The 10,832-nt window shown below is 43.7% G+C and overlaps 1 long non-coding RNA gene across 1 annotated transcript in view; it reads right to left on the reverse strand.

Annotated features, from left to right (window-relative positions):
* The window catches only part of LOC128477589 (uncharacterized), a 66,093-nt gene extending 55,782 nt beyond the window's left edge, over window positions 1–10,311 (reverse strand). Inside the window, exon 1 of the long non-coding RNA XR_008348557.1 lies at window positions 10,088–10,311. This is a non-coding gene — a long non-coding RNA (uncharacterized LOC128477589). The remainder of the gene's footprint in view (window positions 1–10,087) is intronic.
* Window positions 10,312–10,832: the final 521 nt, after the last annotated feature.

Here is a 10,832-nt window from a genome sequence, read left to right on the forward strand (position 1 = left end):
CACGGTATCGCGTCTGTCATCCTTCTGGTGCCGCATTTCTCTCCTTGTTTGGTGAAGTCCTCATACAGGACAACCTCAGATGTTCCTTCAAAGATGTCAGAGAAGGGCCATCCGTTATCTCTGTTCCATGTTCAGGGCTGGTCTGTTAAGACTCACTTTCCGGTGGAATGGAGACAATGGTGTCTCGTTGGTGCAGCATCAGCTTTCTCACCTTGACCGGTTCCCTGACATTTTCTGGACCTGACTAGAAATAAAACATTTCTATTCTAATGAGATGATCGCTGATGGAGCTACAGGTTTCCCAGTAACATTGGAACTTTCTAGATTGTAAGCTCTTGTGCGCAGGACCCTCTTTACCCTTTGCTTTTCTAACTCTAATTGTTATGAGATGCTACTTATAATGTGCTGTCTACGCATTGTACAACGCTGTGGAATATGATGGCGCTATATAAATCAATAAATAATAATATCAGCCAATATTCCCAAGTGACTCCCTTCCTTCTAATACCCCCAGAGGTGCTGCGAGGGCCTGCGGTCATATGACTCTATTTAACATCAGGTGACCAGGCCTTGAAGGATGCCCCCTAAGACTCGTGATGGTGGCCCTGGCGGCTCTCCCATCATCTCGAGTCCACATTTTCTAGTTACCCTTGGATGGATGGAGCCCAGTAAAATCCCAGAATGGAAATCTCTTCTTCAACACAGATGACTCGCGACATATAAGAATCACACGGATGCAGATTATACGGGGACTTTTATTAATAGAATCTCACAGTGGGCTATGTGTTATTTTAGCCGATTTCTACTGAGAGACGTTAATGAGAATGACGGGTAAAACACATGATTGGTGAGAGCAGGAAATCTCCGGAATTCGGCTATTGGTCTCTGGCAGTAGATCAAAAAGTAAAATTTAAAGACAGACATAGCGTTAAAATGATATGAATGACATCCCTGATAGTGCTCCGCGGAACAAACACTCTAAACACGGAATACGATATTTTCTGTCCCACTAAACGCGTCCGTCCTGTTACTCATTAGATCAGACCAGCGGATCTGTCACCATTAAAATGACACGCACCTTCTTTCATCCCTTCAGTCATAGAAGCTCCAGTGAAAATGTCAGCCAGCAGAGGAGGTTCACCTTTTGCACCCACTAGACACCAGGGAGTGGCGGGGGTCAGAATCGTGTATTGGGGAGAATGCAGAGTGATGTATGGGGGAGGGGAGGCAGAGTGGTGCATGGGGGAGAGGAGGCAGAGTGGTGTATCGGTGGAGAGGAGGCAGAGTGATGTATGGGGGAGGCAGAGTGGCGTATGGCATATTGGAAGGTGTAAGGCATATCTGTAGGGCAGATCCCAGTTCAGGGACCCGAGGGTGTCGTTCCTTCTCCCCAGCGGCGGACGGATGACCTGGGAGATGGCGCTGCTAACCCATTACCCCAGCGGCAACAGGAGCACCAGGGAGAAGATGCAGGCATCATCACTACCCAGTGGCTTGGAAGATTCTAGAGAGAAGGTGCTGTAGGGACTTCTCTCCAGCGGCAGTTGTATTTTTCTGGAGAGTCCGAGGTTGGGTGGGGGAGTACTGCTCTTGGAGGGGCAGATTATTTGGGGCACCAGTATTGGGAGGGCATTGATGGGCTAAGTGAACTAACTGACTACGGAGTCAACCTGTTTGGGGTCTCCTCCTGGGTCAGTCCTATTTGGAAGGGGAGAGATGTGACAGAATCCTCCATCACTGGGGCCCCTGGAGAGGCCTGAGAGCCAGCCTCCTCCCTATCGACTATGGGCCCAGGCCTTGTAGAGACTTCTGTGTGTGAATACAGGGGTTCAGTTTCTGCTGATTTTCCCCATGTTTTACGACTCAGAGTCTCAAAACTGTAACGTCAGCTGGACATCCTGTTGTAGGAAGAAGGCTGTATGTCTTTGCATTGTTGATTGTCTATGTGTGAAGTGTTTCCCCTGTCATTTTGTGAGTTAGTGCTTGTCTTAAGACCCCCTGTAGGTATGACTAGGTGTCACTGCTGCATACCTAATTATCAATTACACAACAGGTAGCTGTTAATCCTGTGGGTTCCTGTTATCCATGTGTCCTGGCCATTGTCTGTCTCAAGCCAATTATATGTCTATCGTCATTCCATGTCTACGTCCCCAATTAATGTAATTATTTATGCCTCATGTCATCCTGTCCTTCCCCCGGATAGTGTGTTGCAGGATTTGATCTAATTACTTCCTTCCTGACATGGTAATTAGATCATGTGATATTTGTCTTGCCCCATTTCTTACTTGTGTATATATAGCTCTGTATTTGGTTTTAATAAAGGAGTCCTGTTTTCACCTCAACATGAGTGTTGCCTGATGCTTGGGGTGGGCTGCAATGATCCTTTATTGTCCTTTCAGGACAATAGCCACGCAGTGTAGCTAAGCTTCGGATAGCCACAGTGCCAACGCAGCTCCGGTACAGCGACGCCCCCCCTTCTATCTACAACGCTGGTTCTGCCTGGCGCTGAAGGGGTTAATTGTTGGTGTCCCGGCAGGAGGAAGCAAAGATTGGTGGGAGTACCCAGTCGGGGTACAGGTCGGTCCCGTCACAGAAAGCATATCAGGTGGTATTGATTCTGTTGATCACCACCTTCTTCTTGATTAATTTGCTACTACAGACTATTACTTCATGGATGTCACAACGCTCCCTGAAACATAATCATTCTAAAACTGAACTCATTATCTTCCCCCCTTCCATCTCCACTCCACTTTTCATTTCCCGTCTTGACTACTGCAACATTCTTCTGGTTGGCATTCATCTGTCTCTAATAAATATAAATTAACATGTAAGCTATTTGTTCATATTTAATAAAAACTATAATTGAGAAAACTGTATTTCTTGTTTTTATTTTCTTTTATTGGCCAACCTGCCCCCAGTTATGCATACCTAGCCCCCCCAGATATGATTTATATCCCATATATGCCACTCTGTGTCTGTTGGCTGTTTGCGCCATATGCGTAGATAACATCCATTGCTGCCTGGTACTTCCGCTGGGGCTTCTAAGAACATTTTTGAAGAAGTGCTATTTTCTGTACTTTTTTTTTTTTTTTAAAGAAAAGTTTTTGCTCAGGTTCTCAAGTATGAACATTCCTGTCCTATGTTCCAAAATTCCTAACTTTTATGTTATAAATGAGCATATTGTCGCCAATAATGTTACCAATCAGCTAAATATTACCTACTGTAGAATTTCTTTTACTAAATGATTATAAGAATATCTGTATCTGAAGTTAAAAGAAAACCTCAGAGCCCCAACAATTAAAACATCGTTTATTTATGCTTGCACTGGGAATTATGAAGCTTGTGTACGGAATAAACCTTAACGAATACATCTATATCTTGGAGTATTTATAAAAGCCACAGCTGCCTGGTTTAATATAGAATGACCTGAATGCTGATATATTGTGAACCTGCAGAGCTGCCTCGGATTTTACACACAGAGAACGGCGCCGGCTGTGATGGAGCAGCGCCTGTCCAGAGCTATTCCTCGGGAGTCTGCAGCTATTTTCTTCTTGGTTATTTTGTGGCTGGTGCCTGGAACATCCAAAACTCGGAAATCACAACCTGGATGTCAACTCAAGATGAAAAGTACTGCTTTTGAGTATGAATATTACCAGGATGGCGATATTATCATCGGTGGGCTGTTTACTGTGAATACTGGAATACAAAAAAATGTATGATGACAATGATGTTAAAGAGTATTCTTTATGTGCATAGTAAGTGTATATTTTCTATACGTTACATGTTTTAATGTCATGATTTAGAAGCAGTATAGAGTGTTTACTTGTGATCAGTAATCATACACAGAGCACTTCATCTTTTTGGAAAACATCTTTTAATATTTACATAATATTTCTATTATTTTAACAAAATACATGATTCAGCTTTGTTATGAAGCAATCCATTTCCCAAGAACATGGATTAATTAATATAAGTTTTCTGTCTCTTCCCACAGTTTGAATAATAAAGAATACGCAACTCTCCTGACCTTTTTCTTTGCTGTTGATGAGATAAATCGGAACCCAGATATTTTGCCCAATGTCACCCTGGGCTATCATGCATTTGATTCATGTGGAGATAGCCAGAAATCTGTAAAGAATGGAGAATGGAGAATGGAGAGAAGCTCCGAATTATTCCTGCCAGAAAAAGAGTAAAATAGCTGGCTTTCTAGGAGATCGTTACTCTGCCACGAGCATTGCAGCGGCACAGGTTCTCGGTCTATATGGATACACGCAGGTAAGTGGCATACACACTAAATGGACAAAAGTATTGGGACACCCGACTGTTACACATAACAGAAACATTTTGGACGTCATATTCTAAATACATAAACATTAATATGTAGTTGGTCCCCTCTTTGCAGCTATAACAACTGTCACTCTTCTGGGAAGGCTTTCCACAAGATTTTGACTGTTTCTGTGGGAATTAGCACGTAGGTGTGAAACGCTTCAAGTATTAGGTCTGATCCTGCAGAAGCATTTTGTCTCTGTTGCTGTCTAAGGATACAAATAAAGTTTTTCCTTTTTTAATTTTACTTTACATTCATTTCTGCTTCTCCCCAATTTGCACCTGCTCATTTGATTTGTTGAATTTCAAAGCCACAAAACTATGCTAGACCCCCCCAAATCCGAAATTTCCCTCACACTTTCACTTTCTCATTCACTCTCTCTCATATGTTCTCTAAATGTTTCCCTACCATCTCTGCCGACTGCTTTCACTTCCACATCGTCTTGTTCTTCATCTTCTTTCTCTCCGTGGGAAACATTCATAGCGCATGAGAGAGAATGAGACTGAATGTGGTCACCGGGAACAAATTTCTTTCCCAAATTAAAAATGTCCTAATAGTTTTTGGCCCGTTTGCAGATACCTACTGGCTACATTTATTCATTGACCATTGAATATATGACCAATACATGCACCTTAATGCAGCCCCTGCATTCATTTCTTTATTCCAGTGCTGGTATTATTCACATTTAGAGATCTTCATGCTAAACTATATTTCCAGGATTTTCATCAGCCCATAGAAGTATATCTCCGCTATGACAATTACCTCAGCCCGGTGCTTCAAAAGCTGCATCGCATGTGGATCTATACATGTAAATACGTTATATGAAATTTATTTTTTAAGTGTGTCTGGATTTAGTAAGAGGTCTTTTGTAGAGAGCCACCTCTGTCCACACCCCAAATTTATGTTTACACTATTGGTTTTTGGTCTGCACCTTTGCCCTCCTCCTTTAACCCCTTTCTTATTTACTGTACCCACACAAGTTATATATTTTTTCAAGACAGGAAGGTCTTTCTTTAAGTACCTGTCAGGCCCCATGCAGGCTTCGGAGCTCCTTATCTCTGGTTTTACCTTTTTCCACTACAGTTCCCCTATCTAGCTACAGTTAACGATAGCGTGAACAATTAAATTGCAAAACAAACTGAAATCTTTGGGGGGGGCAATATATGCCCTATATATGTGATGATCTCCTGTGCGCAGCCCTCTTCAGATCACCCCACAGATGTTCAATTGGATTCAGGCCTGAGCTCTGGCTGGGCCATTCCAAAACGTAAATCTTCTTCCGGTGGATTTTTTGGATGTGTGCTTTGGGTCGTCGTTGTGCTGAAAGGTGAACTTCATCTTCAGATTCCTAATAGACGCCTGAAGGTTTTGTGCCAAAATTGCCTGGTATTTGGAACTATTCATAATTCCCTCCACCCTGACTAAGGCCCCGGTTCCAGCTGAAGAAAAACAGCCCCAAGGCACGATGCTGCCCTTACCATGCTTCACTGTGGGTATGGTGTTCTTTGGGTGATGTGCAGTGTTGTTTTTGCGCCAAACATACCTTCTGGAATTATGGGCAAAAAGTTCAACCTTGGTTTCATCAGACCATAACACATTTTCCCGCCTGCTTTTGGGGGACTTGATGTTTGTTTTTGCAAACTTCAGCCGGGCTTGGATGTTTTTCTTTGTAAGAAAAGGCTTCCATCTTGCCACCCTACCTCATAGACCATTCATTTGAAGAATACGGGAGACTGTTGTCACATGTCGCACACAGCCAGTACGTACCAGAAATTCCTTTAGTTCCTTTAACCCCTTAAGGACAATGGGCGGTCCCAAAACCCATTGAAAACAATGCATTTTGAGCCCGTACATGTTGTCATTAAGGGGTTAATGTTGCAGTAGGCCTCTTGTAAGCCTCCCTGACCAGTTTTCTTCTCATCTTTTCATCAATTTTGGAGGGATGTCCAGTTCTTGGTAATGTCTCTGTTCTGCCATATTTCCTCCACTTGATGATAACTGTCTTCGCTGTGTTCCATGGTATATTTAAAGCTTTGAATTGGAACACCCACATTGCGGGAGCGGGCAGGATTGGGCAAAAAATCAGCGGGAGCGGGCGGGATTAAAAAAGTAGTCCCGCGCAGGGCTCTAGTCCAAACCACAATTTGACTATAAGCAACACATGTAAGCACTTGCAAAAAGTAACTCGGATTCAAGTGGGAAAAAAATCAAGGGACTCAGATTTTGTGATAGAATTCTTTATCCATACTTTTTCAGGACAATACAAAATGCTCTGAATTATTATGAAGCTATTCTTCATGGCCAAAAATATCCTCCATGGCCAAAGATTAATAGCTTCGCAGGTGGTCACTGGACGGGCTCACAAATTGAAAAGTCACACACTCAAATTTTGAAGAATATGCAAGTTTTTGTTCCCGGTGTAAACGTTTGAGGGCATGCAACCCTTCCAAAGTCTGGTCAGTAAACCAGTTAACCCCTAACTCAACCGACCATGCAACTTTCCAGTGCATAGAGCCTTGTTCATTAAGCTCTACCCTCATTCATTCTTAATATTAAATTACACATTTATACAACATGTTTTGTATCTATTCCTTTCTTACTTAAGACATAGCAGTGATAACACAAATTATTAAGTGATATACACTTTCTATGATTTCTAATAATGTGATATACTTTTAAAAAGAAACATAAGCATATAATTTGATTATGTGAGATATGTTTCAGTATTTTTTCTTGTTTTTCTTGTTCTTCTTGTTCTTTTCTAGATCAGCTATGGGGCCACCGACCCTCTGCTCAGTGACAGAATTCTTTATCCATACTTTTTCCGCACAACACAAAATGATCTGACTTATTATGAAGCCATTGTAAAGCTGCTGAAATATTTTGATTGGAATTGGGTTGGAATAATGACAACAAGAAATCAGAGTGGAGAGACGCAGCTCCGGGAGCTGAGCCAAGTGATCACTGGGCGCGGGATCTGCATTGAGTTCATCATCAAAATCTCAGACACACTGCAAGAAAACCACAAGGATCTGGATATCATTAAGAAATCAACATCACAGGTTATAATAGCGATCGGTACATGTCATCTGAATTGTGTTTACCCCTTTCTTAACAACAAATCTGCGCAAATGCTGCAAAATATAACACTTATCTATACATCTTCATGGTCGTATGTTTTAACTTTTAGTATAAAAACAGGCATACCTTTTAGCAGCGGTTTAAGTTTTTCAGCCCTCGTTACGGAAATTCTAGGCTTGCAAACATTTATGGAAACTGTCGAGCTATCCAATGACGTGACTGATCCCCTGCAGGAAGATATTTGGCTATTAGAGTTTCATTGTCTAACGTCAAATCGGCACAAAAGTGATTTTTTCCAATGTCTATATAATTTTACTGCAAATAACTGCACTGGAAAACAGAATATTATAGATCTGATTAGTTACAAAACTGATTCCATCCCTTATCTGACTTACACTGCGGTTAATGCCCTGGCTCGTGCTTTACACAATATGAACCAGCCTTTCAATCGTCCTGAAAAAGATTTGCTGAATTATGAATATCAAAACAAGGTGAATATACTATTAAGTTATATGTTACACGTTATGGTTATGAGATCTGGTGCAAAAGTTTCACAGTAACTGCTGTGTTTAAAAAATGGCGAGCACAAACCACAAAACCAAAATGAACAAAAAAGCCTCACAAACTTAAATGTGAAAATTTTGAAAAATGCCACATCCATCGTCAGAGCAAACATTACGTGAGAGTACATGTAAAAATGTAAAAGATAAGTGTAATGTGTGAGAAACGGTAAGTGTCGTGTATATCAAAAACAAATAAGCAAATGGGAAGAACCCAAACAAGAAAGTCAACGAAATGAACGATCCAAGAGCTAGCAAGTAAGCGTCTTGTGGTGGCTACATGAGACTACTCACTGCCCGGAACAGTCACTATTCTTCCCGCAGAAGTCCACTGCGAACTTCGGCGTCTTGGCGCGAAGTAGTAGGGAGAGGATCCGGTCGTAGTCCCCGAGGTCGAGACGCCTCACGACGGCGGTGACGCGGCAGATGATCCATCGGTCTCCCAGGTAGAGGAAGCTCAGGTAATCCCCAATCAGCGACGTGCAGGTCAGAAAGTCCGAGCGCCTCCAAGAACTCTGGTAGCTCATGATGATATCGGAGAGAGTGAACAATGTTATCAATGCGCACATTGAGACTGAAAGGGTAACCCCAGCTATAACGCAATTCCCGTCGCTGGAGCTCTCTCGTTAACGGTCGCAGTATCCGCCGGGCTTGTAGGGTCAGGTCAGAAACATTGTGGTAGAAAGATATCTCATGGCCGTCGTAGAGCCAGGAGCCTACCTCCCTCGCGCGTTTCATAATGGATTCCTTCAACTGGTAATCCACAAGGTGACATATGATATCCCGTGGAGGGGCCGAGAGCGGGCCACGCGGTCGCAGGGCTCTGTGAGCTCTGTCAATGCCAACCACGGCATCACTGGGGCGATTGAGGAGCGAATTAAACAGCATGGTAAGAATCTGGAACACATCTTCACCCACCTGGGGCCGAGCTTCAGGTAGGCCTCGGACCCTGACGTTATGCCGTCTGCCCGTTATCGAGATCTTCAAGCCGGCGTCGGTAATCCGCCAGATACAGAGCGTGTTGTTTAGAGATTTTAGCCACCTGGGTGACATTTCGGGTCAGTCTTGTGGATTCTTGTTCCTGAGCGGTGATCCGCTTCTCCAGGCCCAGTAGGTCTGCTCGCAGGGACGCCACCTCCTCCTTCACCGCGTGCTTGAGCTCCGTGATGAGGGTGCTAAAATCCTCCTTCCACGGAGCGGAAGAGAAGAGTCGGTGCACGGACTCCCGGCCTGGGAGATCCGCGGAGGTGATATCACCCCTACTCTGCCCGCTACCGTCAGTACCCGACGAGCTGGCCGGTGAAGAGGCCTCAGGGCCTTCAGGGAGCTGCGAGGTAAGGTCTCTCGGCGTCTGAAAAAAGTCTTGTAGCGATGCAGATGTAGACTTTCCTTTGCCTCTAGGAGTCTCTGAGTCGTCTGATAGCTTTTTATTTCTGCACATGGTGCAGGATGGCTAAAGATTGCTAATAAGGCCGGGTTCGTGGCAGAGCACCTCACTCAGGCGTCCATCTTCCTAGATGGCCGACCACGCCACGACATATTTTTATTTACACAAAATAATGTCTCACATTTATGATTATAATTTCTAACTGAGAACGAGGGAAATTACAACTAAACAGACATAGTAAATAGTGTAAAAGAGTCCTTAAGGGGTTAATGAGCTCAGTCCCAATAGATGTTATATATACGGGCTTCAGTGACCACGTACATAGCTGCTCCAGGACGTCCACACATATCGCACGCGGTGCCCCTGGGGGGGTCATCTTCACTACTGGACTCCGAAGCGAGAGTGTCCATTACACGGCTAGAATGGGTCTCTCTCTCTGCTTCAACTTCAGAGGAGTCGCTACTCGATGATGAAATGGGAACGATGGCGTCCCACGGTATCGCGTCTGTCATCCTTCTGGTGCCGCATTTCTCTCCTTGTTTGGTGAAGTCCTCATACAGGACAACCTCAGATGTTCCTTCAAAGATGTCAGAGAAGGGCCATCCGTTATCTCTGTTCCATGTTCAGGGCTGGTCTGTTAAGACTCACTTTCCGGTGGAATGGAGACAATGGTGTCTCGTTGGTGCAGCATCAGCTTTCTCACCTTGACCGGTTCCCTGACATTTCCTGTACCTGACGAGAAATAAAACATTTCTATTCTAATGAGATGATCGCTGATGGAGCTACAGGTTTCCCAGTAACATTGGAACTTTCTAGATTGTAAGCTCCTGTGCGCAGGACCCTCTTTACCCTTTGCTTTTCTAACTCTAATTGTTATGTGATGCTACTTATAATGTCCGCATTGTACAACGCTGTGGAATATGATGGCGCTATATAAATCAATAAATAATAATATCAGCCAATATTCCCAAGTGACTCCCTTCCTTCTAATACCCCCAGAGGTGCTGCTAGGGCCTGCGGTCATATGACTCTATTTAACATCAGGTGACCAGGCCTTGAAGGATGCCCCCTAAGACTCGTGATGGTGGCCCTGGCGGCTCTCCCATCATCTCGAGTCCACATTTTCTAGTTACCCTTGGATGGATGGAGCCCAGTAAAATCCCAGAATGGAAATCTCTTCTTCAACACAGATGACTCGCGACATATAAGAATCACACGGATGCAGATTATACGGGGACTTTTATTCATAGAATCTCACAGTGGGCTATGTGTTATTTTAGCCGATTTCTACTGAGAGACGTTAATGAGAATGACGGGTAAAACACATGATTGGTGAGAGCAGGAAATCTCCGGAATCCGGCTATTGGTCTCTGGCAGTAGATCAAAAAGTAAAATGTAAAGACAGACATAGCGTTAAAATGATATGAATGACATCCCTGATAGTGCTCCGCGGAACAAACACTCTAAACACGGAATA

This window comes from Spea bombifrons, chromosome 1 (assembly GCF_027358695.1).
Source record: "Spea bombifrons isolate aSpeBom1 chromosome 1, aSpeBom1.2.pri, whole genome shotgun sequence".
Taxonomy (NCBI): Eukaryota; Metazoa; Chordata; class Amphibia; order Anura; family Pelobatidae; genus Spea; species Spea bombifrons.